Here is a 26806-nt window from a genome sequence, read left to right on the forward strand (position 1 = left end):
ACGGATACGTCCGTTGTACGTCCAACATTCTGTTGTTATCGCACGCAATGTTGCTTGTCTGTTAGCGCCAACAATTCTATGGAAACGCCGCTGCTCTCGGTCGTTAAGTGAAGGTCGTGGGCCACTGTGTTGTCTGTGGTGAGAGGTAGTGCCTCAGATGTCGTATTACTGGCACATTCTTGACGTTGTGGATCTTGGAATATTGAATTACCTAACTATTTCTGATATGGGATGTCCCATACATCTAGCTCTAATTACCATCCACATTCAAACTCTGTTGATTCCTGTCGCACAGCCATAATTACTTTTCACATGAATATCACCTAACAAGGAAAACTCCCCATCGCACCCCCACCCCCCAGATTTAGTGGTAAGAAGGCCTGGCAGATAGTCCATCAAAGTCGTGCGAGGTAGCCGTGCGGTCTGAGCCGTCTTGTCATGGTCCCCCCGTCGGAGGTTCGAGTCCTCCCTCAGGCGTGTGTGTGTGACGTCTCTCGCGTAAGTTACTTTTAGATTAAATAGTGTGTAAGCTTAGGGACTGATGACCTCAGCAGTTTTGTCCCATAAGACCTTATCACAAATTTCCAAATAGTCTGTCAAAAACTGAACACAGATCAATGATGAAAACATGATGGACGTGTATTGGGCTGTGGAAAAAAGAAGCAAAATAGAAAGAGTGAACAGTCCAAGCTCAAGATGTGCAAAATCTTGAGCCACGGCATTGTGGTTATGTGATCACGACGTTGGAGTGCGATGCGGGACATCTGTATTCAGATCTCCTCCGTGGTCCATATATATAATTTTTCTCAAAGTTATGATGTGTTCATCGTATGATTGGTGTGTCTGTTCCCTGTATTCAAATTTGTGTCTGTGTCATGGAGTAACGTCCATTTACAACGGCGAGATGTAAGGAAGGAACCTCCACACTTACCTACATTCTCTTTGTTCTGCACTAGCAACACATATTATGACTCTTGCGTTCCGTTTTGGAAGTTTTTATTCTTGAATTCATTTGTTATAACGTAGTTCAAACCCGTTTGTTTATTGTTTTCATTCTGTGAGAGGTCAGTGTGGCATCTTGCTTGCTGTCACTCTTCATCACATTTACTTGCAACGAATGTATTCTTACCATATGATTGATATTCTATAATCAGTGCATTGTTGTTGTGGTCTTCAGTCCTGAGACTGGTTTGATGCAACTCTCCATGCTACTCTATCCTGTGCAAACTCCTTCATCTCCCAGTACTTACTGCAACCTACGTCCTTGTGAATCTGCTTAGTGTATTGATCTCTTGGTCTCCCTCTATGATTTTACCCTCCACACTGCCCTCCAATGTAAATTTGTGATCCCTTGATGCCTCAGAACATGTCCCGCCAACCGGTCCCTTCTTCTTGTCAAGTTGTGCCACAAATTCCTCTTCTCCCGAATTCTATTCAATACCTCCTCATTAGTTATGTGATCTACCCATTTAATCTTCAGCATTCTTCTGTAGCACCACATTTCGAAAGCTTCATTCTCTTCTTGTCCAAACTATTTATTGTCCATGTTTCACTTCCATACAAATACTTTCACAAACGACTTCCTGACACTTAAATCTATTCTCGATGTTAACAAATTTCTCTTCTTCAGAAACGCTTTTCTTGCCATTGCCAGTCTACATTTCACATCCTCTCTACTTCGACCATCATCAGTTATTTTGCTCCCCAAATTGCAAACCACCTTTACTACTTTAAGTGTCTCATTTCCTTATCTAATTCCCGCAGCATCACCCAACTTAATTCGACTACATTCCATTATCTTCGTTTTGCTTTTGTTGGTGTTCATCTTATATCCTCCTTTCAAGACACTATCCATTCCGTTCAAATGCTCTTCCAAGTCCTTTGCTGTCTCTGACAGAATTACAATGTCATCGGCGAACCTCAGAGATTTTATTTCTTCTACATGGATTTTAATACCTACTCCGAACTTTTCTTTTGTTTGCTGTACTGCTTGCTCAATATACAGATTGAATAACATCGGGGAGAGACTACAACCCTGTCTCAATCCCTTCCCAACCACTGCTTTCCATTGATGCCCCTCGGCTCTTATAACTGCCATATGGCTTCTGTACATATTGTAAATAGCCTTTCGCTCCCTGCATTTTACCCCTGCCACCTTCAGTATTTGAAAGAGAATATTCCAGTCAACTAAGTCTACAAATGCTGGAAACGTAGAGTGCATAGGATGGGAATTTCCAAGACTACAGAAGGAGAAAAGATACGTCAGTGACTGGACGGGAAGTTCATAATTTTGTAGAAAAAAGAAGTGGGGCACGAGGGAGATTTGAACACGGATCTTCCGCTTTGGAGTCCAAAACTATAACCACAGACGTTTTTTTTTTTTTTTAAAAAAAAACGCATTATGTTCGCTTCTGTTCGTTGCATCTGCTCGGGGCGGACGTCATAAGAAAACCGTTTAAGTTCGTTATTGATCGATTAACCCAGTTTTTTATTACAGAGGGCGCATAACCCTCTGACCAAACACGCTTTTTTTAACTCATTTTGTTCGCTATAGTTCGTTGCAATCGTTCGTGGCGGACGTCTCCTGACGCCCATTGAAGTTCGTTATTGATCCATTCACTCAGTTTTTTTTTTTTTTATTACAGAGGGCAGCTAACCAACCCTCTGACCGAACACGCTGAGCTACCGTGCCGGCTTTGGACGCTGAGATTCTTGTAATTCACTCGATGTTGCACACGTTGAGCTCGGACCGTTCACTGTTTGTATTTTGCTTCTTTTTTCCCATTTCAGTACACCTTCTTCCTGTTTCCATGCTTGATCTGTGTTCAGTTTTTGACGGGCTATCCACACGGCCATTTTACCACCAAACCTTACGGGGGTACGATGGGGAGTTTCCCTTGTGGTTACAAAAGACAGCTGCACCATTGCAGTGGTCTTTATACCCTGCGTACGCGGTACTTCAGTGCGTTTCGTGTAACAGTTGAAACGTCCCCTTGGAAAAATTAATGAATTACTGTGCTGATAAAACCCTTACGTTATTTGATTTTCAAACAGCTGAGCAGAACTGAACGTACTCAGACGTTTCGCTCTTTACCTATTCTGATCAACACTCAACTGACACACAATATTTTTAGCGCAACGCTATCTCACTTTCAATAATCCCTACAAAACAATGGCCCTGACTAACAATAAGCTATACCTTACATGAATCACTTACCTCACAAAAATCTTCGTTACTCGAACTACTGCAATACAGCGAGCGCCACTACTACCAGCTAAATAAAAGATTCAAACTGCTGAAGGCACTAACTACTGATAGGCATAGTTAGCAAATGAAAGATTTTGATAGAGAACAAACAATGTATTTACTTTAATAGTGTTCAAAAGTCATAATGTATATAGCAGTTCATGGCATCCAGTCTTACAAATTTACTGTCTCTGATGGACACACGTCCAGATCATCCGCTCTGAAAACTCGGCCCTTTCTCTCCCCACATCCACCACTGCTGGCGGCTCACCTCCAACTGCGCAACGCTACGCGCTGTTAACAGCCAACTGCCCAACACTACAATAGCAAATTCCAACAATGCCACCCAGCCACAGACTGCACACAGCACAGTCAGTGATTTTCATGCAGAGCGCTGCGTGGCGGTGGCGTTACCAATACAAGAACCTAAACAGCCTACTTACACAGTGTATGTTAGCGTCCCATAGGATGGGTGATGTAAAGAAGCAGTGAGCCAGCTGCGTGTCGGGCAGAGAGGCGATGACTTGCGTAGCGTGGAGTGGTGCGAGTGCAGGCAGTCAGCGCCCGCAAGGTGGCTGGTGTGCGGTGCGCTGCGGCCCCTGGCCACCCCCTGCACCTGTCTGGTCTGGTCCTGGCTGGGTGCGGTATAAAGCGGCGGGCGGTGGCGCGCGCCCACCAGTCTGCCCTGGACCTCCGCCGCTGACGCCGCACCCCGCTGCACGCCACACGCACTGTGCTGCTCTGCCCCGACATGGCACGCGCTGCTTCTCTGCTGGTGAGTCCACCTCATCTCGTCTGCCGTCACTGTGCCAAACCGCAGCGTAGGCTCACTAGTGGCAACCTGGTGTCTGAATTATTTTCACAGTTGGCTCACGATAACCTGGTCAATTGTTGGAAAATACAGGCGTCCGTCAAAATCCTGTCAATGCGAACAAAAGTTTTTCATCGTATACAGTCGCATCACGGTGAAAAAACACGTAAAGTTTGTATCACCTTTGGGAGACTGTTTCGTCTTCGTCCAGTGCCAGAAAGGTCATTGGATAAACCCTGAAACAAACTTCCTGAATTTTTAATTTGTTAAATCATTCCTCCTCGACGTGCACACCTACTGATTGTTCTAGTGTGGAAGTCCGTGCGCCACCGGATGCCCACGACGTGGCCGTCGTATTAAAGTTCCGTTCTGTTAAGTATAAGTTCTGTCGCCATTTTCCGAGTCCTCTCCGTGTTTAGAAGTTAGGAACGTGATCCTCGACGGGAGTCTCGTGTGGTGTACTACATTTCTAAAGCAATCAATTTTTCCTTGGTAGTACAATGAGCGTCCAGATTCGGCGCCCTGCTGAAGATAAATGTAAATTAATGCAGATGAATAGGAAAAAGAATCCCGTAATATTTGAATACTCCATTAGTAGTGTAGCGCTTGCAACAGTCACGTCGATTAAATATTTGGGCGTAACGCTGCAGAGCGATATGAAGTGGGACAATCATGTAATGGCAGTTGTGGTGAAGGCGGATAGTCGTCTTCGGTTCATTGGTGGAATTTTGGGAAGATGTGGTTCATCTGTAAAGGAGACCGCTTATAAAACACTAATACGACCTATTCTTGAGTACTGCTCGAGCGTTTGGGATCCCTATCAGGTCGGATTGAGGGAGGACATAGAAGCAATTTAGAGGCAGGGTGCTAGATTTGTTACTGGTAGGGTTGATCATGACGCGAGTGTTACGGAAATGCTTCAGGAACTCGGGTGGGAGTCTCTGGAGGGAAGGAGGCGTTCTTTTCATGAATCGCTACTGAGGAAATGTAGAGAACCAGCATCTGAGGCTGAGTGCAGTACAATTTTACTGCCGCCAACGTATGTTTCGCGGAAAGACCACAAAGGTAAGGTAAGAGAGATTAGGGCTCGTACAGAGGCATATAGGCAGTCATTTTTCGTAGTTCTGTTTGGGAGTGGAACAGGGAGAGAAGATGCTAGTTGTGGTACGAGGTACCTTCCGCCACGCACCGAATGGTGGATTGCGGAGTATGTATGTAGATGTAGATGTAGAAGAGCTGTTGCCCTAATCTCGTCTGAATGTGCTGCTAGTGGGTTTTCCGGAACGGAATTGAGCTTTATAGAGGTTGTACGTGCCCACTTAATACGACAGTTACTTGTCATTGAACTGTTCCAATTTGATTCATCAGCAGTCCCAGAGTAAACAATTTTGTCAATTATCCCGAAGTAGTCTTCTCTGAATGTCGTCATTCTTCCATTCACTGACTGCAGGCACTCATTTTAATACACTTGAAGATCCTCCGGCATATCTAACCATATCATGTGAGCCAGTCTCCACTCATTTGAGCTCTTATACTGCGCGCTGGGAAAGTCGTCGCGCGCTGGACTGCAGGTGTGCATTATGTTAGACGTTCGAAACAAAATTTGCAGAAAACAAGTTAGCAGAACTGTTTTTCATACATACACGAGTTTTTTTAATTTGTTCTACTGTTTCGTAACATTTAACTATTTCGTTCCGTTGATGAAAGTAATTAAACGGGATGTGAAGTATTTACCTGTTCAATTTGCTTTCATGTTATGGTTGTTTCAACTGAGTAAGATATTTCCTTGCTGAACATGTGTTTCATCGATAAATAGACAGTTTTAGCACAGGAGGTACGTGCTGAAAAGTTCCCAGAAGCAGCTGCAGCTCAGCATAATGTGGTTCATCGACTTATTGACAAATTTCGAGAGATAGGAGCAGTGTTACACAGTGAATGAAGTAGAAGACCAGCTAAATTAAACGAACAGATGTTGTTGCATGTTTCTGATCTATGTAGCAGAGCACAGCAAGATTTTTTCGCAAACTGGTACATGAAAGACGTATCGGGCTTGCTCTCGCGCATAATGCAGCATCGCAAATATTGAAATGTATAAACTGAGAGCAGTGCATGAATTGAAAGACTCAGGTCATGAAAACCGAATCCTTTCCTGCAGTTGGTTGGTTGGTTGGTTTAGGGGAGGGGACCAAACAGAGAGGTCATCGATTCCATCGGGTTAGGGAAGGATGCGGAAGGAAGTCGGCCGTGCTCTTTCACAGTAACCATATTGGCATTTGCCTGAAGCGATTTAGGAAAATCACGGAGAACCTAAATTAGTATGGCCGGACGCGGGTTCGAACCGTCGTCCTCCCGAATGCGAGTCCAGTGCGTTAGCCATGGCGCCACCTCGCTCGGTACCTTACTGCAAATTGATTATTGAGAAGAATTTCGTGATGTCACCTTCTGTACAAACGAGGCCTGGTTGTACTTGCCTGCTCAAGCTTACTCATTAAAGACACGGTTATGGTCAACGGAGAATCCACGTGCTGTGCTTGAAACACCACTGCGTGATCACAGTTGGAGTGTGGGTGGCAGCATCCAGACGGAGCATAACTGAATCTTTAATTTTTGAAGAAACCATGAACAGTTAACCATGATTTCGTTGACCAAAGATGACGAAATCAGCAACTCATGGTTTCAGCAAGATGGCGCTTCTAGGCACACAGCTAGAAACACTAAGCGTCTTTTGGAAAGTTTTTTGGGGAACGTGTTACCTTAGAAAACCTATGGTCTCCCCACTCGTCAGGCCTTTCTCCACCAGACTTTATTCTGTGGAGAGCAGCAAAATGTCTACTGTATTGCAATCGCCTACACACTCTCTGTAACTTATACCTGAAATAAATTCTTTGTTGAGAAGCATATCACAATCAGATTCGCAGAAAGTGTTAGCCAATAAAATTAAGCGAGCTGAGGTTTGTATAGCCGCCCGTGGATGTCTTTTCCAACAAACGTTGTAATTGCACAGCAGCTTTCCGAACGCCCTGTATAACCCTAGCAGCAACTGTTGTTCATTTGAGAGACCTGAATGTTTCGTTCTTTTTTTTTTTTAATTTCTTCTTGGGACTGACTATTTATTTAACTGTGTTCAACATTACTTCTGAATTTTTTATTGATTTAACTGAAAAGAATAGTGCTCATTTTTTCATTGACAAGGACGACTTTTCTATGCTATATTATTCAAACACTGGTGGTTGCGCGTCATATAACGGCATAAGACGGATCTGTATTATTAATCACATGAAATGATACGTTTACGTTTATTAGAAAATTGATATTTCATCATAGTCGTCCCGTTTTGGGATACGAGATGAATTATAAGGTCTATATTTCCTCATAACCTTCGATTTTCGTTTATTTCTAGCTGTGAGACTATATCCGAAGCTGGCACCTTTCATTCCAGTGATTGAAAGACAGGTTTTCTGTTGTTCGAAAAGAGAATATACGGAAACTGATGGAGAAACAGAAACCTTTATAGATTGTCGTAGATCATTGAGAATTATAATTGAAGTTTACTTTGTCCACAGACCTGGGGGAAAGACCTAGGAAGGTCAGGTTATATATAGGCGACGAATGGGTGCAAACATTTGTTCAATCTCTCATATACCAGCCTAGATTCTGAACCAAAGACGAGAGACAGAAGACCATATTGCGAAGTTCTACTGTTAAAGATTCATTGACGCTAGAGGTCGAAACTACCGTGCTACTAATTCCACCCACACACAAACTCATAAAAGGTTCTTATTGGAACCGGTACTCCCGATACAGAAAGGAAACAGTGACTGCTCAAAATGAAAGGTACGTCATGAATTTCCTTTACATTTGACACTGAAAATGCAACAGAATGAATCTGTTTCGTAGTGAGAGCTACAATATTTTCCAGGAGTGTTTCCAGAATGTACCGTGTATCGTACACTACCACTTGACGGAAAATGCTGGTCACTCCTGTTTGTAATAACGATGAAAGAATAGATGGGCAAACCAACATACGAAACGCTCATGTTTTTTCAGATTGTAATGTAAGCTCTAACAACCGGTAGAGGCGAGTCAGTGGTAGTAGTGGGGACTGTCGGTTTCATGAGAATAACACAAATTGCGTTACCGAGTATATGGAGACATACCAACAGTAATTTTCCCTTCGCCCTATAGTTGCGACTGAACATGACTCGGAGTAGCTAGTATTGGTACAAATTAATGTTATGCAAGCAGTGGCGAAGTGGTGGCTGGTGGAGATTATGCATGGGCTTTATATGCCGAGCGAGGTAGCGTATTGGTTAAGCTGTAGCCTCGCATTCGAGAAGAACACGGTGCGAATCCGTGCCCATCTATCTATGTGGAGTTGTTTCACGGTTTTCCTAAGGCATTTATGTTCCTAATTCCTGGTTTCCCTAATGACGGAAGGATTCTTTTGAAATCCACACAGCCTGTTGACCGTCCCATACTTGCCCGATCTGAGCTTTTGCTCCGCCTCTAATTTTCTCGTTGCCGACGGGATATCAAACATTAATCTTCCTTCATCTACATCTAGTTCTATATCTACATCTACATGATTGCTCTGCAATTCACAATTAAGTGCCTGGCAAAGGGTTCATCGAACCACCTTTTAAGCTACTTCTCTTCCATTTTACTCTCGAACAGCATGCGGGAAGAAAACGAACACTTAAATCTTTCCGTGCGAGCTTCAGTTTCTCGTATTTTATTCGATGATCATTTCTCCCTATGTAGACGGGCACCAACAAAATATTTTCACAGTCTGAGGAGAAAGAAGGTAATTGAAATTTCATGAGGAGCTCATGCCGCAGAGAAAAAAGGCCTTTGTTTTAGTGACCGCCAACCCAATTCGTGTATCGTATGCGTTGCGCTCTCACACCTATTCCGCGATAATCAAAACGAGCTGCCCGTCTTTCAACTTCTTCGATGTCCTTCATCAGTCCTATCTGATGCGGATCCCACAGCGCGCAGCAATAATGAAGAGGGCGGACAAGCGTAGTTGAAGCAGTCTCTTTAGTAAACCTGTTATGTTTTCTAAGTGTTCTTCCAATAAACCCTAGTCTTTGATTTGCTTTCCCCAGAACTTAATATATGTGATCTTTCCAATTTAAGTTATTCGTAACTGTAGTTCCTAAGTATTTATGTAAGTTTACAGCCTTTAGATTTGTGTGTTTTATCGTGGAACTGGAATTTAGCGGATTTTCTTTAATGCTCGTGTGGATGACTTCACACTTTTCAGTGGGGTGGAGTCAACTGTCACTTTTGGCACCATACAGATATCTTGGCTATACCATTTTGCAGTTCGTCTTCGTCAACTGATGACTTTAATGACGATAAATGGCAACATCATCTGCAGACAATCTAAGGGGATCGCTCATATTGTCTCCTAAATAGTTTATGTAGATCAGGAACCACAAACGGCCTATACCACTTCCTTGGGGACGCTAGATAGAACTTCTGTTTCGCTCTATGATCTTCCGTCCGTTATTACTACCTGTGACCTCTTTGGCAAGAAATCACGAATCTAGTCACACAGGCATGAAATTTAATGAGAAGTCGCTTGTGAGGAACCTTATAAAAAGCGTTCTGGAAATCTAGAAATATGGAATCAATTTGACGTCCTCTGTCGATAGCACTCGCTACTTCGTGAATTCAAAGAGCTAGTAGTGTTTCACAAGAATGTTCTTTTTGAATTCGTGTTGTTTGTTTGTCAATAAATCGTTTTCTTCGACGTGATTCACAACGTTGGAGAACAGTATATGTTCCAAAATTATACAGCAAATCGCAGTCAGTAATATGGGTCTGTAATTCAGCCGACTATTATTTTCTATCTTGGTGTTACCTGCGCAGCTTTCCAATCTGTGGCTATGGATCTTTCTACGACCGAGCGGTTGTATATGACTGATAACTATGGAGGTATTATATCAGCATACTCTGAAAGGACCGGGACTAGAATACAATCTGGACCGGAAGCCTTGCCCTTCGTGAATGTTTTAAGCTACCTCCCTACACCAAGGATACCTGATCCTAAGTTACTCATGTTGGAAGTCGTTAATTCGAGTTCTTTTTTTGAGGAGGAATGTCCGAAAACCGTGTATAATAGTTAAGCTTTAGTGGCAGTGTCATCAATAATACCACCATTGTTATCGCGCAGTGAAGGTGTTCATGCGTCTTGCCACTGGTGTACTTTACATATGACCCGAATCTCGTTGGATTTCCTGCCAGATTTCGAGACTGTGTTTCGTTATGGAAAATATTAAATGCATCTCGCACTGAAGTTCGCACTTAATTTCGATCTTCTGCAAAACTTCGATATTCCTTAGGATTTTGCGTTCTTTTAAATTTGGTATGCTTTTTTCGTTGCTTCTGCAACAGTGTTCTAACCTGTTTTGTGTACAATGAGGGATCGGTATCATCTCTTACAAATCCGTTCGGTATATATCTCTCAATTACCGACAAAGCTAACTCTTTGAATTTACACCATATCTGAGTTACGTTTACGTTGTCAGATTGGAAGGAGTGGAGACTGTCTCTTAGGAAGGTGTCAACAGAATTTTTATCTGCTTTTTTGAATAGATGTGCTTTGCGTTTGTTTTTGGTGGCTTTGGAAGTTACGGTATCCAGTCTAGCTACAACACCTTTGCGGTCACTAATCCTTGTATCTGTCATGATGTTGCTTATTTGGTCTTGTTTATTGGTTGCTAAGACGTCAAGTATATTTTTGCAATCATTTAGACGTCGAATGGGCTCCTGAAACAGTCGTTCAAAATAATTCTTTCAGAAGGCATTTAATACTATTTCTACGACGTTTTATGCCTACTACCAACATTAAACATGTATTTTTACCAACATATGGAGCGTAGATCGAAGTCACTACGAACTATAATTGTGTGAGTGGCTGCCTATTTGAAATGACACTCAAGTTTTCTTTGAACTGTTCAGCAACTATATCATCTGAGACGGTGGTTTGTTAAAAGGAGCCAATTAATAATTTATTGCTGTTTCAAGTATAACAGTTACCCATGCTAACTCTCACAGGAACTATATACTTCAATATCACTACGAAGTAAACTACTTCTCACAGCAATAAACACTCCACCAGAAAATGTATTCAATCTATCCTTTCTGAAGACGGGTAGGTACTTTGTAAAAATTTGGCTGAACTAATTTCCGGCTTTATTCAGCTTTCCGCACCTACAAAGATTTGAGATTCGGTACTTCCTTCTTTCCTTCCATTCCTTCACCTCTTATTTTCACTTAAACCAGGACTCATTCTCTTTTCCATTGTCTCTACGAAGTCTTGTCCATTTTGTTTGAAACTGTGTATCACAAAAGTCTACTCAACAAAGTCTCGAAAGTTATTCCTCGATTCGTAGTTGTAAAGGTCACTCATGAGGAAGGAAGGATGTCTAATCCCTTCTACAATGAGATCACTGAGCACATGTTGGATTTGGGGAAGGATATATGTCGCGTCCTTCTCAAAGAACCATCGCGGCATTTGTCTTTAAGCGATTTGGGGAAACCACAGAAAACCTAAACCTGAGTGCACGTGACTGTTAAAAGGGGTTGTCACAGGGTGAGTACCGACCCTAAATCCCACGTCACAGCTGGTAGTAAGCAAGCTTGGTCACGGTCTCGCCGCCTCCCTTGCTGCTCCCACGCAGTCGTCGTTGACTCTTGGGCTGTTTGGCTGCGGGGAGCTTCCTACGATTTTGGGAGATATCTCTAGAGTTATTTTCTCTGTAAGAGTCTCTGAAAGCCAGCTGCACCTGTCAAACGTAATGCAGTGCGCTGTACTGTATGGCGGATCTTCCACAGAAACGAAAGTAACACTGGGGTGCGCCCCAGCGAAGCGTAATAGGACCCCTGTTTTCCATATACATAAACTGTTTACCGGAGAGGATCAGCAGAACCATGAGTTTGTTCTCCGATGATGCAGTCGTGTACAGGAAAGTATCTTTGTTGTATGGCCGTGAGGAATTGCATAACGACTTGGACAAAATTTCCTCTTCGTGTAATGGATTTTACCTCTACTTAAATGTGTATAAATGTAAGATAAGGTCTAAAAGAACGAGAAAGAACGTTTTGTGCACGCCACATCATATATTTAGGGTTAAAGCTAAGAAACGAAATGAAAATGGGACGATCACGTAACGTCAGTATTAAGTAAGGCGAATGGAGATTTAGGTTTGTTGGAAGAGTTCACATCTGCAAAGTAAATCGCGCACAAGAAGCCAGTACGAACAATTTGGAATAGTGATCCAACGTTTGGAGTCCTGATCACGTAGGCATTATAACAGAAGAGGAACGATTTCAAAGACGCGCTGCTAGAATTGTAGCTTTTCGGTATGTTGTTTTTGTGGTCTTCAGTCCTGAGACTGGTTTGATGCTGCTCTCCATGCTACTCTATCCTGTGCAAGCTTCTTCATCTCCCAGTACCTACTGCAACCTACATCCTTCTGAATCTGCTTAGTGTATTCATCTCTTGGTCTCCCTCTACGATTTTTACCCTCCACACTGCCCTCCAATACTAAATTGGTGATCCCTTGATGCCTCAGAACATGTCCAACCAACCGGTCCCTTCTTCTGGTAAAGTTGTGCCACAAACTTCTCTTCTCCCCAATCCTATTCAATACTTCCCCATTAGTTATGTGATCTACCCATCTAATCTTCAGCATTCTTCCGCAGCACCACATTTCAAAAGCTTCTATTCTCTTCTTGTCTAAACTATTTATCGTCCATGATCACTTCCATACACATGGCTACACTCCATATAAATACTTTCAGAAATGACTTCCTGACACTTAAATCCATACTCGATGTTAACAAATTTCTCTTCTTCAGAAACTCTTTCCTTGCCATTGCCAGTCTACATTTTATATCCTCTCTACTTCGACCATCATCAGTTATTTTGCTCCCCAAATAGCAAAACTCCTTTACTGCTTTAAGTGACTCATTTCCTAATCTAATTCCCTCAGCATCACCCGACTTAATTCGACTACATTCCATTATCCTCGTTTTGCTTTTGTTGATGTTCATCTTATATCCTCCTATCCATTCCGTTCAACTGCTCTTCCAAGTCCTTTGCTGTCTCTGACAGAATTACAATGTCATCGGCGAACCTCAAAGTTTTTATTTCTTCTCCATGGTTTCGGTATAGCGCGTACGAAAGTACAACAAAAATGCCCTGGGAACTTAAATGGGAATTCTTGGAAGAAAGACGATGTACTTTTAGTTAAACCCTGTTGGGTAAATTTAGAGGACCTGTATTCGAAAACGAGTGTGCGAGTATTACGCTGCCCGCATCGAATATCTTGCACAGGGATCATGAAAATAAAATAAGACGGGTAAGACTTTCGGCAGTCACTTTTCCCCGACTCAGTACGCGTATGGAATTGGTAAGATCTTATGGGACCAAACTGCTGAGGTCATCGATCCCTAAGCTTACACACTACGTAATCTAACTTAAACTAACTTACGCTACGGACAAAACACACACTCACACACACACACACACACACACACACACACACACACACACACATGCCCGAGGAAGGACTCGAACCTCCGACGAGAGGACCCACGCGAACCGTGACAGGGCGCTTTACACCGCCCCGCAGTACGCGTATGGAATACGAAAGAAAATCGATAACATTACTACGATGTATACCCAGCCATGCACGGTACAGAGGCTTTCAGAGTAGCAGTAGACATAGTCCTGCCGGCACCTGACGTCACAACCTGCAACAGTACCATTGGCAGAGGGACACAGGTTGGAACTTAGCGTCGCACAGACATTTCATTTCCGTTTAGGATCCACAATAGACCGAGGAAAGTATTATTAGCTTAGCTTATGCATGTGCGCAAGGACCTCCCATTTATTAAAACAAATATTTGTGTGCTGAAGTTAAATGAACGGCATGTGCCACAATCATTGTAATTATACGTAGAAAGTCAGATCTTAATGGAATATTATGGGCTTGACGATTCAGATTGAAAAGAGAAATTCCATTCGAACACTAACAACTGCCCGTGAGCCATAGAGAGCAATCTCTATCAACATTTCTCTCCTTCATCCATGTTTTAGGCGACGCTTTCGCTCTTCTTCATTCCTCATTAGCCTCCAACTGTTTATGGGTCAGTACCAATACATCTAATAATGCTGATTACTTCTGAACATTGGCAAGTGAAACACACATAGAGGCACGAAACGACTTGCCGCAGACCTCACAACGGTTCCGAGGTATCTGACCCGCCTACAAACAATCTTATGGCGAAGGTAGCTCCGCGTTACATGTGCTTTGCCACAAATCTTGACTGGCTAATCAGGCTTGTTGGCTGAATGTTTCAATGCAGGATGGCCAAAATAAAACTTGTCCGGAAAATATTTACAATACTGATGCGGGATCGACCCTTGTTAGTGAATAGGAGAACTGCCTATCACAGGAAATACTAGAAACGGTGATTTAGAAGTACCAGTCGGTTAACTTCACACTGCTTTGCAGATTGATTCGTAATTTGGACGACGACGTAGGATAAAATACTCAGAATGTTGTTTATTGTTCGCTGATATCAGTTAACCACTAATGTAATTTATAATTTAATTTTATCCATATTTTGCAGCTTTAATTGTGACTGTTTTCTATGCGCTGGAAGTATGAAATAAAAAAATTGCCTTCAGTCAGAAATTTTCGTGTTTTATTACACACGATACATTTCGTACCCTGTGGATCCAGCATCAGACGTAACTTGTCTTAATACATCATTTATTTTTGCTCTTGAATGAGGTGAAATGCATATTCCTGTCATGAAAAGGTTTGATGTTAGAACTTGAATTTCGTAAGTCAAATGCGGAAAATATTTGCGAAATAGTGGAAAAAATGAACAGTGTAAACTTACCACATAGTCCAAGAAAAGCGTTTCTAACTTTTTAGCACCATCATACAGTCTTTTCTCTATCCTGTTAATACATATCACTTCACCCAAGAGGCATTTTTGATACACATGGTTGTAAATACTTCACAGATGTTGTTGCACATGGTGTGATCAAAGATTTAAAATTAGCACCTGACATATTGTGAAATTTCAGGAACTGATTGAATTAATATTTTGTAGTATGTGGTGTGTTCAACATTGTTAATTCACTTCACTTTTCCTTTTTAACAACGTCTGTTATAGTTCAACTTGGTACGTATTTTAAGCTACAGACATTTCCATAAAATTGAGACGACAAGCTCCAATATGTAATCTTTGATTTGATGCATTTCGTAACTGTATAAAAATATCATAATTTCTTTATTTTTAGTTTTTATACTTTTTACAAACAAGTTGCGAATTTGCCAAAATGAATTCTTCATACCGTAAATGTTTTTCTCTTCTCACGAACAAAGTATTTACTTCCACAATCTGACTGGTATAAAAATCCACTTTTACAACCAGTAGCAACCATCCTATACAGGGTGTTTCCGTACGACCGTGCAAAAATGAAACAGAACGTAGAGAATGCTCCACTGAAGAATTTGAGGTAGGGAACCTGGGGGCGGAGAAGCCAGCTGAAAGAGATGGAAGTAAACTTCTCTACCGCTTTGTCTAGTATTACTGTTCAAAATGGTTCAAATGCCTCTGAGCACTATGGGAGGTCATCAGTCCCCTAGAACTTAGAACTACTTAAACCTACCTAACCTAAGGACATCACACACATCCATGCCCAAGGCAGGATTCGAACCTGCGACCGTAGCGGTCGCGCCGTTCCAGACTGTAGCGCCTAGAACCGCTCGGCCACCCCGGCCGGCCATTACTGTTCTCGAGCTTATTGGCAACTAACATGCGTACAAGTTTACACATTGCTTATTTACATGTACATTCCTTTTTTCCTGCAAGGAAACAAGGAATTGCCGGAACTGTAGCTGCCTGTAATGTGATTCGAAAGGCATGATGGATATTTGTGAGGGCCCGTCAGAACTTTGTTCGCCGATGTAATGGTTGCATTGAGGTTGGTGGCCATCAGTTTCAGCACATTTTATAAGATACTATACAAATGTTATATTCATTGTGTTATTGATGCTATTTGCAGTTAACTGTAACTGACGTAAATAAAAGTACACAGTAATTTGATTTCATTCCTATTATCTCCTTACGCTGGCTTCTCCAACCCCAGGTTCCCGGCCTTAAATTGTGCTGTTAAATTTTAGCACGCTCTTACGGAAACACCTTGTATAAAATAGATACAATGGCAACCACGGACTGCAAAGCTTAAAATCATCCACCGTTTTTTTCTTTCCAGAACTACAATAATAATACTCACTGTAAAGCAGAACAAAACGGCGGTATTTTGTCGTAGTGGGTGGCCATCTGCTGTCCGGCGCGCCGGTGGTGCGCTTACAGCGAAGTCTTCCTGGCCGTGTCGCTCCGATTACCGCTCGTTCAACTTGAAACATAAAGAATAAATAAATACAATTTTTCTAGTTCGTTCATAAGATCACTGCATGTAACGGGTTTTTAATCATATTTTAAAAGAAATACCTACCTTACGCCGCTCAGACTGCACAGATGACGAAGACAACAGTGGGGACGAAAATTCTGTCATATGCGGAACGTGGGACAAATTGAAGGATTAGGTGTACGTAAATAATTCTCACACACTGGCACAGTTCATCAAAACAGTGGAAGCGATATTGTCGCTATCCCTCAGGCACTGAGGTGACGCGGTGGTTAGCACACCGGATTCGCATTCGTGAGGACGATGGTTCAAATCTGCGTCCGGCCATCCTGATTTAGGTTTTCCGTGATTTCCCTAAATCACTTCAGACAAATGCCGGGATGGTTCTTTTGAAAGAGCACGGCCGACTTCCTTCCGCATCCTTCCCTAATTCGATGGGACCGATGAGATCGCTGTTTGGTCCCCTCCCCAAAATCAACCAATGACCCTCAGGCACAGCTGCTACCCGTGTCTCACAGTTTCATAAATCGAGCACAGCACTACATAGGAGTCAATGGTGACAATTTACAGCATGTTCCGTGATGTTCAGTCTTATTGTAAGTAATGTCCAGGCCAGGTTTATTTTCGTGCAATTCTGTAGAAGTAACGCTTGATTTCGACTGGTTCTGTGTAGTGTAATGTGTTCAGTTTGTTACTTGTCACTATACCGTGCTGCTTCTGTAAGCCAGTGTGAATGCTCTGGACTTGGAATATGTGTTGGATTTGTAAGGAAGACGTTTCCATAGAGTCACATGCCTTTACACTCAATTTGTGGAATAACAACTAGCGAATCGAATATTACAACTTTGAACATGGCTGACGTTTGGAGCAACCGTATACACAAATTTGAAAAATATGTAAAAATCTGCCAACCGGTTGGCATAATTTTACATATTTTTCGAATCGAATATTGACACCAAAAAGGCTAATGCGCGCGGTGCAGAACAAAACGGGTCCATTCGGAGCTTCTAACATACTGCATGCTGGGTCACTGCACATTCTGTAGTGCTCGATATTCAGGACAAAATGGCTCTGAGCGCTATGGGACTGAACTTCTGAGGTCATCAGTCACCTAGAACGTAGAACTACTTAAACCTAACTAACCTAAGGACATCACACACATCCATGCCCAAGGCGGGATTCGAACCTGCGACCGTAGCGGTCGCGCGGTTCCAGACTGTAGCGCCTACAATCGCTCGGCCACCCAGGCCGGCGATATTCAGGACATATTTTGCAAAAGAGATACTTCTTTACTCTTCTGTACTGAACTACAGTTCCTCTGCCCAGAGAAAACTGGGCGAAACGGAGAGAAAAAACAGATTATCAGTGTTTACGCCGTCAGCGGATATGAGTCTGTATCTGTGAACGTCGTTCACAAGTTTCTTGTTGGGTCCCAATCGTCTCGTATAGGGTGCGTAAGGGATGTTGCGTTCTCGGAATTGTATATAACAACTCAAGCAAATAACATTAGTAGTTTTATTTCAACAAAGCAGATTGTCAATACTTAACTTCGGAGTTACATCGGTGTCACAAGCCGTGGGCGACATGCAAACAGTAATGTTCTTCGCTATAGACGAAGTCCAAACAAGCAATGGATATGGATCACTAATAACTGTTCTCGTCTCACTCTCTGCTAGGCCATGCTAATACTCTGCTAATACTGTCCACTAATGTCCGCCCGAGGCTTATTCAATTCCTATCGTCGTGGCGTCCTGGTTGGCGCCGACGTTCTTTCACCGCCTTCTCCTCTTGCGATATTCCTCTTCGTTCCGGCGCTTGTGGCTACGCCAGAACATATTACATGTGGTATGTGACAGCTCCTTTGTTATTGACGGTGTTTGAAAACCACAGCTGGTTACTTTGTTATTGACAGGGATTTTCTGATAATGTTGGAGTAATTCTTCTATGTACCGACGTATGTGCGAAGGTTATGGAAGGCCGTGAGAATCTTGGACAGTATTAAACTCACCAAGCTCCGTTTCGAAAAGTGAAACATTATCTTTTTACTGTTTTTGTGCATTATTTCCGCTAATTGTAGTTCAATAATAATTATGTATACTTAAACGATGGTTGCATTACCGGCGTCGAGTGCAAAGTACATGTTACTTCTGTCCCCATTGCTCACATGCAATTCGTGGTAGGGTCCACTTGGTGTTTTTGTTGAATAGTTTGGTCAAAGTGCCACTCGTACAGTGACTGTTACAAATATTGTGAGTTGTGTTTTTTAATAGGTCGAGTGTTCGGACTGCTACGGTGCTGCCTGCCGCGGCGTCCACTCTACATCTACAACTACATCTACATTTATACTCCGCAGGCCACCCAACGGTGTGTGGCGGAGGGCACTTTACTAGCCACTGTTATTACCTCCCTTTCCTGTTCTAGTCGCGTGTGGTTCGCGGGAAGAACGACTGCCGGAAAGCCTCCGTGCGCGCTCGAATCTCTCTAATTTTACATTCGTGATCTCCTCGGCAGGTATAAGTAGGGGGAAGCAATATATTCGATACCTCATACAGAAACGCACCCTCTCGAAACCTGGACAGCAAGCTACACCGCGATGCAGAGCGCCTCTCTTGCAGAGTCTGCCACTTGAATTTGCTAAACATCTCCATAACGCTATCACGCTTACCAAATAACCCTGTGACGAAACGCGCCGCTCTTCTTTGTATCTTCTCTATCTCCTCTGTCAACCCGACCTGGTACGGATCCCACACAGATGAGCAATGCTCAAGTATAGGTCGAACGAGTGTTTTGTAAGCCACCTCCTTTGTTGATGGACTACATTTTCTAAGCACTCTCACAATGAATCTCAACCTGGTACCCGCCTTCCCAACAATTAATTTTATATGATCATTCCACTTCAAATCGTTCCTCACGCATACTCCCAGATATTTTACAGAAGTAACTGCTACCAGTGTTTGTTCCGCTATCATATTATCATACAATAAAGGATCCTTCTTTCTATGTATTTGTAATACATTAAATTTCTCTATGTTACGGGTCAGTTGCCACTCCCTGCACCAAGCGCCTATCCGCTGCAGATCTTCCTGCATTTCGCTGCAATTTTCTAATGCTGCGACTTCTCTGTATACTACAGCATCATCCGCGAAAAGCCGCATGGAACTTCCGACACTATCCACTACGTCATTTATATATATTGTGAAAAGCAATGGTCCCATAACACTCCCCTGTGGCACGCCAGAAGTTACTTTAACGTCTCTCCGTTGAGAACAACATGCTGTGTTCTGTTTGGTAAAACTTCTTCGATCCAGCCACACAATTGGTTTGATATTCCGTAGGCTCTTACTTTGTTTATCAGGCGACAGTGCGGAACTGTATCGAACGCCTTCCGGAAGTCAAGGAAAATGGCATCTACCTGGGAGCTTGTATCTAATATTTTCTGGGTTTCAAGAACAAATAAAGCGAGTTGGGTCTCACACGATCGCGCTTTCGGGAAGCCATGTTGATTCCTACAGAGTAGATTCTGGGTTTCCAGAAATGACATGATACGCGAGCAAAAAACATGTTCCAAAATTCTACAACAGATCGATGTCAGAGATATAGGCCTATAGTTTTGCGCATCTGCTCGACGACCCTTCTTGAAAACTGGAACTACCTGTGCTCTTTTCCAATTATTTGGAACCTTCCGTTCCTCTAGAGACTTGCGGTACGCGGCTGTTAGAAGGGGGGCAAGTTCTTTCGAGTACTCTCTAATAGCACGAAAGCTGTTCTCTGACGCCTCAACACACGTTGTGTCATCCTGCCCATTCTGTTTGTTTGCCAATGTCCTCCATATATTGCTTTCCTCGCTGATACCGTCTGACGTTTACTACGCAGTGCTTTTTCAGAGCATACATGTAGATGTACATTCTGCGGAGGAACTCATTTCTTATCTTACCAGGTCACTTAAATTTGAGCATTCCTGAGTTATATCACAACTCAAACACTTAGATTTTTCTTGTTTTCCGGCAGTCCGACGTGGGCTGGTTTTGTTTGTAGTAGCACGCTAGAGTGTTTATATCTCAGCCAGTTGTTACCTCACCATGATCTAATAAGCTGAATTATGGGTCGTAGCAAATGATGGTGAATCAAGGGACACTTTTTGTGCTTTTCTCACTTAAATCCTCTTACCGCCTGCCCAAGAAACTAATTCTGTTTTGTCTTCAGGAAGTAGGTTATTTACATATACGGGAAACAACAGTGTACCTATAGCTGAACCTCGAGGAGATGCGTCACGGCTTTATCGACTAATAACTTCGTCGAGAGTAATACTGAAAGTGAAATTAAAGCGGGGAGCTCCCGTGGCGACGATAAGAAACACAAGAGATCGTAGAGCCAATTCTCCGTGTTCTGCGGGCTATCAGCTGCACAGGGGTTCTGTGCGTCGCGACACGAGATGCGAGAATTTGCTTTCCAGCGGCAAAGTACCTCTATTCTGCCGACTCGTACTTCAGTCAGTATAACAGACGATACTAGCTCAAATTCGCAGCAGATCATCACAAATCCAGATCTGCGAACCAAGACACTGACTTTGTTTCCAGAAAAGTGCTGTCTGATGCACTACCGCATAAATCTGCGACACTCTTTGGTCAACGAGTATTACTGAAGATTCTTCTTGTGCTGATATGATTACATTGACCGTGTGTATCCATCAGCTGCAATATACCTTTCTGGGAATATAATAATTCTTAATTTCATAAAAAATATTGCTCGTATTGGCATATGAAGTGACGGACTAGAAACAGCTCGAATTGTACACTTCTATTGCCGAGATGTTATGCATGCATATTATTTTTCCTTTTAATAGACGTTGTTCACATTGTACAACAAAATTACTTTGAAACATAAAAGTGAATGGCACTTGATGAATATAATGGAAAAGTAATTGTGCCATAGTCATCATAACATTTTAGTGGGCTGCTAGTCCAATAAGATGCTTTTTAACATTATACATTCACACACACACACACACACACACACACACACACACACACACACGTATATATATATATATATATATATATATATATATATATATATATATATATATATATATATACTACTGGCCATTAAAAATGCTACATCACGAAGATGACGTGCTACAGACGCGAAATTTAACCGACAGGAAGAAGATGCTGTGATATGCAAATGATCAGATTTTCAGAGCATTCACACAAGGTCGACGCCGGTGGTGACACCTACAACGTGCTGACATGAGGAAAGTTTCCAACCGATTTCTCATACTCAAACAGCAGTTGACCGGCGTTGCCTGGTGAAACGTTGTTGTGATGCCTCGTGTAAGGAGGAGTAATGCGTATCATCACGTTTCCGACTTTGATAAAGGTCGGATTGTAGCCTATCGCGATTGCGCTTTATCCTATCGCGACATTGCTGCTCGCGTTGGTCGAGATCCAATGAGTGTTGGCAGTATATGGAATCGGTGGGTTTATGAGGGCAATACGGAATGCCGTGCTGGATCCCAACGGCCTCGTATCACTAGCAGTCGAGATATCTTATCCGCGTGGATGTAACGGATCGTGCAGCCACGTCTCGATCCCTGAGTCAACACATGGGGACGTTTGCAAGACAACAAGCATCTGCACGAACAGTTCGACGACGTTTGCAGCAGCGTGGACTATCAGTTCGAAGACATGGCTGCGATTATCCTTGACGCTGCATCACAGACAAGAGCGCATGCGATGGTGTACTCAACGACGAACCTGGGTGCACGAATGGCAAAAAGTCATTTTTTCGGATGAATCCAGGTTCTGTTTACAGCATCATGATGGTCGCATCCGTGTTCGGCGACATCTCGGTGAACGCACATTTGAAGCGTGTATTCGTCATCGCCATACTGGCGTATCACCCGGCGTGATGGTAAGGGGTGCCATTGGTTACACGTCTCGGTCACCTCTTCTTCGCATTGACGGCACTTTGAATAGTGGACGTTACATTTCAGATGTGTTACGACCCGTGGCTCTACCCTTCATTCGATCCCTGCGAAACCCTACATTTCAGCAGGATAATGCACGACTGCATGTAGCAGGTCCTGTACGGACCTTTCTGGATACAGAAAATGTTCGACTGCTGCCCTGGCCAGCACATTCTCCAGATCTCTCACCAATTGAAAACGTCTGCTCAATGGTGGCCGAGCAACTGGCTCGTCACAATACGCCAGTCACTACTCTTGGTGAACTTTGGTATCGTGTTGAAGCTGCATGGGCAGCTGTACCTGTACACGCCATCCATGCTCTGACTCAATGCCCAGGCGTATCAAGGCCATTATTACGGCTAGAGGTCGTTGTTCTGGGCATTGATTTCTCAGGATCTTTGCACCCAAATTGCGTGAAAATGTAGTCACATGTCAGTTCTAGTATAATATATGTGTCCAATGAATACCCGTTTATCATCTGCATTTCTTCTTAGTATAGTAATTTTAATGGCCAGTATATATAAGAGCGAGCGAAAATTGAACAGGATATAGAGTTAGAGGATACTCCACTGAACAGTTTGAGGTGCGGAAACCGACGTTGGAGAAGCCAGCTTAAGGAAATAATAGGATTAACATCAACCTCTATGCAACCATGACATCGGCGAACGAAATTCTGACGGATCCTGACAAATATCACTGGTGCGTTTCGAATCACTTCACAGGCAGCTACAATTCTAGAAACTAATTCCATCTCCGTATGCACTGTGGTTTCACGCACAAGAGCCTTTAGATATCCTCATAGGAAATAATCAAGGGGATTCAGGTGAGGTGTCTCGCAAGACCTCCGCTTCCGATCCAGCGACGAAAAAAACGCAGCATCGACATCCAGACTAAAGTGAGGCGGTGCACCATCATATCGTATCCACATCCCCTCACGAACAGCCAAGTGTATGTTCTCCAACAACTCAGGTAGAGCCCTTTGCATCAAGCGCAAGTAGAGGTGGCCATTCAGACGGGCAGGTAGACTTCCTAGTAATCAGGCTCGTCCTCCTTGCTGGAAGTAAAGGATGTAAAGAAGCAGCACAGTACCAGTAGACTTGTACGCATGTTAGTTGTAAATAAGCTGGAAAACAGTAATGTTGGATGAAGCGACAGGCAAGTCTACTTCCATATCCCGTTAAGCTTGCTTTTACGACCCCATGTTCTCTATCTCAAATTGCTCAGTAGAGTATTCTCTGTGACCTGTTACATTTTTGCACGCTCTTACGGAAACACCCTATATATATATGCTGGAAACCTTATTGTAAGAAGTCTTCTTACGTGCCCAACTCGACATAACTGCCTGATTAAAAAAAAGTGAAGCACCCAGATGGAACGATCGTTTCTCTGTGTTATTTCGTACCTGTTCACTGGTATGTAAATGTTTAGGGTTGCAGTTCTCTGTCTCTGTCAGCCAGAATGCATTATTACGGTTCGTGTTTAGTGTTGTTTCCAGGCCTGATAGGATATGTAAGGGTCGTGAACAGCGCCAGATACTGAGTGATCGCTGTGAAGGACGCGGACAAGCCTCACACTCGTGTGGTGCAGCGTTATCAGCACCTGACAGACAGCGGAAGGCGCCTCATTGTGGGCTTCCGTTTCACCATCATTTCACCTGCAATATCCAGTTCTGTGCGGCTGTGAGATGTGACAGTGGTCCGGCGTAGCACTGCATGAGAATGTGAGGGCAGGTGCACTCTTTGCCAAGATGCCGATCGATCACGCTGACCACCAGAAGGGAGAATCGCCGTATCATGCACCAAGCACATCTGTTCTTTACACATCTGCACCAACAATCCGAAAACAAGTAATGGATCTACATCTACATGGATACTCTGAAAATCACGCTTAAATGCTGGGCAGGCGGTTCATGGAACCACCTTCGCAATAATTCTCTATTATTCCAATCTCGAACAGCGCGCGGAAAAATCTAACGCCTATATCTTTCCGTGTGAGCTATGATTTTCCTTATTTTGTTGTGAAGGTCGTTTCTTCCTATATAGGTCGGTGTCAACAAATTATTTTCGTATTCGGAGGAGAGAGCTGGTGAGTGAAATTTCATGAGAAGTTTCCGTCGCAAGAAAAAAAAACGCCTTTCTTTTAATGACGTCCACCTAAATCCCACCCTAGATCCTTTCTCATCTCAGTGATACCCTCTCCCTTATTTTACGACAGTACAAATGTGCTTATCTTCTTTGAACTTTTTCGATGTACTCCGTCAATCCTATCTGGTAAGGATGCCACACCGCGCAGTACTATTCTGAAAGAGGATGCACAAGTATGGTATAGGCAGTCTGTTTAGTAGATCCGTCACACTTTCCAATTATCTTGCCAATAAAACGCGCAGTTTATGGTTTGCGTTCACCACAACTTTTCTTATGTGTTGTTTCCAATTTAAGTTATTTGTAATTGTAATTCCCAGGTATTTAGTTGAATTTACGGCTTTTAGATTTGACTGATGTACCGCGTAACCGAAGTTTAAAGGATTCCTTTTAGCACTCATGTGGATGACCTCAGACTTTTCATTATTTAATGCTTAATTGCCAATTTTTTACCCTAAAATATCGATATAGAATCATCTGCAAACAACCTGCGACGGCTGCTCAGATTGTCTCCTAAAGCTTTTATATAGAAAAGGAACAGCAGAGGACCTACAACACTACCTTGGGGTATGCCAGAAACCATCTCTGTTTTACTCGAAGACTTTCCGTCAATTACTACGAACTGTGACCTCTCTGACAGGAAATCACGAATCCAGTCGCATAACTGAGGCTATGTTTCGTAAGCACGCAATTTCACTACAAGCTGCTTGTGTGGTACAGTGTCAAAAGCCTTCTGGAAATCTAGAAATATGGAATCAGTTTGATATTCCTTGACAGTAGCACTCAACACCTCGTGTGTGTTAAGAGCTAGTTGTCTTTCACAAGAACAGTGATTTCTTAATCCTTGTTGAAGGTGTATCAGCAGGCCGTTCTCTTCGAGGTAATTCATATTGTTCGAACACAATATATGTTCCAAAATCCTGCTGCATATCGACGTTAATGATATGGGCCTGTAATTTAGTGGTTTACTCCTACTACCTTTCTTGAATATTGGTGTGACGTGTGCAACTTTAGAGTTTTTGGGTACGGATCTTCCGTCGAGCGAGCGATTATATGTGACAGTTGAGTATGGAGCTATTGCATCAGCATACTCTGAAAGGAACGCAATTGGTATACAGTCTGAACTGGAAGATTTGCTTGTAGTAAGTAATTTAAGTTGCTTCACCACTCCGAGGATACCTAGTTACTGATGTTGGCTGCTGTTCTTGATTCGAATTTTGGAATATTTACTTCTCCTTCTCTGGTGAAGGAATTTCGGAAGGCTGCGTTTAGTAATATGCTTTGGCAGCACTGTCGTCGATTCCCTGAGACATACTGTGTCAACTGCACCAATGGTCGGAGACTAACAGCAATAGGAGCGTGGAATTACCGTCACAGGCATAGGCCGCCGTGTGCACCGCACCACAAACAGCTACATCTGCAGTGGTGCCGCGAACGGGAAGCGTGGACTGCTGATCAAAAACGTTTCTGCCCCGGATTAACATCGTCGGCGAGTATGGAAGTGACCGTGGGTAGGGATGCCATTGTTCCAATCGTTTGGAAAGGCACACCTGTGTTACTTACTGCTAGTGCCATAGTATAGAGAACCTTCGGGCATGATGACAGTCGTGATTTAGGAACTCGGATGGTACAACTGTGCGTCAAGGACACCTTCGTCGTCAATATTACCACTCATTCTACAGCATTATGGTGCAATTTTTTAACAGGACAATGCTCATCCACAAATGGTACGTATGTCTCGAACTGTCTGCGTGATGCTGAGATACGAGACCAGCAAGATCACACGCATCGTAACATGTTCTTTACTAGTGGGACGAATTACCATAATGTTCCAAAAGTGATTTTCTTGAACGAATCATAGAATTACCACCATACTTTCTACAGATATGAAACATTCGGGAAAATTCATTTAGCTGCAGAAGGAAGTTTCATATTGATCACGATTTTTTTGTAACTAAAATCGACAAGAGTACTACATTCCCTTGCAGGCACTAGACAAGTGGCCGCTGACGTGATACTGCTGCAGTTCCCATCTCACTCGTTCTCTGCCTACGTGGACAATGTCTTCCACTATATCGTCTGAACTCCAGAAAAAAAGTTATATGCTGAAACCAAGGGCAGTGGTCGAGACTGCAGAAATTGTCAATCTACCACATTCTGAAAACAAATGGGG

The sequence above is a fragment of the Schistocerca serialis genome, chromosome 5, assembly GCF_023864345.2.
Source record: "Schistocerca serialis cubense isolate TAMUIC-IGC-003099 chromosome 5, iqSchSeri2.2, whole genome shotgun sequence".
Taxonomy (NCBI): Eukaryota; Metazoa; Arthropoda; class Insecta; order Orthoptera; family Acrididae; genus Schistocerca; species Schistocerca serialis.